The sequence below is a fragment of the Dromaius novaehollandiae genome, chromosome 1 (assembly GCF_036370855.1).
Source record: "Dromaius novaehollandiae isolate bDroNov1 chromosome 1, bDroNov1.hap1, whole genome shotgun sequence".
In the NCBI taxonomy this organism is placed as follows: domain Eukaryota; kingdom Metazoa; phylum Chordata; class Aves; order Casuariiformes; family Dromaiidae; genus Dromaius; species Dromaius novaehollandiae.
This window is the reverse complement of record NC_088098.1, coordinates 86,139,677-86,142,444: the sequence shown is the minus strand read 5'-3', so window position 1 is coordinate 86,142,444 and position 2,768 is coordinate 86,139,677. Positions and strand designations below refer to the sequence as shown.

Sequence of the window (2,768 nt, the reverse complement as noted above, 5' to 3'; positions counted from 1 at the left end):
TCCAACGCCAAACCCTGAGCCTTCTCCAACGCCAAAGCCTGAGCCAAAGCCTGAGCCTTCTCCAACGCCAAACCCTGAGCCTTCTCCAACGCCAAAGCCTGAGCCAAACCCTGAGCCTTCTCCAACGCCAAAGCCTGAGCCTTCTCCAACGCCAAAGCCTGAGCCAAAGCCTGAGCCTTCTCCAACGCCAAACCCTGAGCCTTCTCCAACGCCAAACCCTGAGCCAAAGCCTGAGCCTTCTCCAACGCCAAACCCTGAGCCTTCTCCAACGCCAAAGCCTGAGCCAAACGCTGAGCCTTCTCCAACGCCAAACCCTGAGCCAAAGGCTGAGCCTTCTCCAACGCCATAGCCTGAGCCAAACCCTGAGCCTTCTCCAACGCCAAACCCTGAGCCAAACCCTGAGCCTTCTCCAAGGCCAAACCCTGAGCCTTCTCCAACGCCAAACCCTGAGCCTTCTCCAACGCCAAACCCTGAGGCAAAGCCTGAGCCTTCTCCAACGCCAAAGCCTCAGCCAAACCCTGAGCCTTCTCCAACGCCAAACCCTGAGCCAAACCCTGAGCCTTCTCCAACGCCAAAGCCTCAGCCAAACCCTGAGCCTTCTCCAACGCAAACCCTGAGCCTTCTCCAACGCCAAACCCTGAGCCAAACCCTGAGCCTTCTCCAACGCCAAACCCTGAGCCTTCTCCAACGCCAAACCCTGACCCAAAGCCTGAGCCTTCTCCAACGCCAAATCCTGAGCCTTTTCCAACGGTAAACACTGAGCCAAAGCCTGAGCCTTCTCCAACGCCAAACCCTGAGCCTTCTCCAAGGCCAAACCCTGAGCCAAACCCTGAGCCTTCTCCAACGCCAAACCCTGAGCCTTCTCCAACGCCAAACCCTGAGCCAAACCCTGAGCCTTCTCAAACGCCATAGCCTGAGCCTTCTCCAACGCCAAACCCTGAGCCTTCTCCAAGGCCAAAGCCTGAGCCAAACCCTGAGCCTTCTCCAACGCGAAGGGCTGAGCCAAACCCTGAGCCTTCTCCAAGGCCAAACCCTGAGCCTTCTCCAACGCCAAACCCTGAGCCAAAGCCTGAGCTTTCTCCAACGCCAAACCCTGAGCCTTCTCCAACGCCAAACCCTGAGTCAAACCCTGAGCATTCTCCAACGCCATACCCTGATACAAAGCTTGAGCCTTCTCCAACGCCAAACCCTGAGCCAAACCCTGAGCATGCTCCAACGCCAAAGCCTCAGCCAAACCCTGAGCCTTCTCCAACGCCAAACCCTGAGCCTTCTCCAGTGCCAAACCCTGAGCGAAGGCCTGAGCCTTCTGCAACACCAAACCCTGAGCCTTCTCCAACGCCAAACCCTGAGCCAAACCCTGAGCCTTCTCCAACGCCAAACCCTGAGCCAAAGCCTGAGCCTTCTCCAATGCCAAAGCCTGAGCCTTCTCCAACGCCAAAGCCTGAGCCAAACACTGAGCCTTCTCCAACGCCAAACCCTGAGCCTTCTCCAACGCCAAAGCCTGAGCCAAAGCCTGAGCCTTCTCCAAGGCCAAACCCTGAGCCAAACCCTGAGCCCACTCCAACGCCAAACCGTGAGCCTTCTCCAATGCCAAACCCTGAGCCAAAGCCTGAGCCTTCTCCAAGGCCAAGCCCTGAGCCTTCTCCAACGCCAAACCCTGAGCCTTCTCCAACGCCAAACCCTGAGCCAAAGCCTGAGCCTTCTCCAACGCCAAAGCCTCAGCCAAAGCCTGAGCCTTCTCCAACGCCAAACCCTGAGCCAAAGCCTGAGCCTTCTCCCACGCCAAACCCTGAGCCAAAGCCTGAGCCTTCTCCAACGCCAAAGCCTCAGCCAAAGCCTGAGCCTTCTCCAACGCCAAACCCTGAGCCTTCTCCAACGCCAAAGCCTGAGCCAAACCCTGAGCCTTCTCCAACGCCAAACCCTGAGCCTTCTCCAACGCCAAACCCTGAGCCAAACCCTGAGCCTTCTCCAACGCCAAACCCTGAGCCTTCTCCAACGCCAAACCCTGAGCCAAACCCTGAGCCTTCTCCAACGCCAAATCCTGAGCCTTCTCCAAGGCCAAAGCCTGAGCCAAACCCTGAGCCTTCTCCAACGCCAAACCCTGAGCCTTCTCCAACGCCAAACCCTGAGCCAAAGCCTGAGCCTTCTCCAATGCCAAACCCTGAGCCAAAGCCTGAGCCTTCTCAAACGCCATAGCCTGAGCCTTCTCCAACGCCAAACCCTGAGCCTTCTCCAAGGCCAAAGCCTGAGCCAAACCCTGAGCCTTCTCCAACGCCAAGGGCTGAGCCAAACCCTGAGCCTTCTCCAAGGCCAAACCCTGAGCCTTCTCCAACGCCAAACCCTGAGCCAAAGCCTGAGCCTTCTCCAACGCCAAAGCCTGAGCCAAACCCTGAGCCTTCTCCAATGCCAAACCCTGAGTCAAACCCTGAGCATTCTCCAACGCCATACCCTGATACAAAGCTTGAGCCTTCTCCAACGCCAAACCCTGAGCCAAACCCTGAGCCTTCTCCAACGCCAAACCATGAGCCAAACCCTGAGCCTTCTCCAACGCCAAACCCGGAGCCTTCTCCAGTGCCAAACCCTGAGCGAAAGCCTGAGCCTTCTCCAACACCAAACCCTGAGCCTTCTCCAACGCCAAACCCTGAGCCAAAGTTTGAGCCTTCTCCAACGCCAAACCGTGAGCCTTCGCCAACGCCAAAGCCTGAGCCAAACCCTGAGCCTTCTCCAACGCCAAACCCTGAGCCAAAGCCTGAGCCTTCTCCAATGCC

General features: G+C 57.6%; 1 pseudogene; it reads left to right on the top strand.

Annotated features, from left to right (window-relative positions):
* Positions 1-1,365: 1,365 nt before the first annotated feature.
* On the top strand, positions 1,366-2,391 carry LOC135328894 (uncharacterized; annotated as a pseudogene).
* The last annotated feature ends 377 nt before the right edge of the window (positions 2,392-2,768 follow it).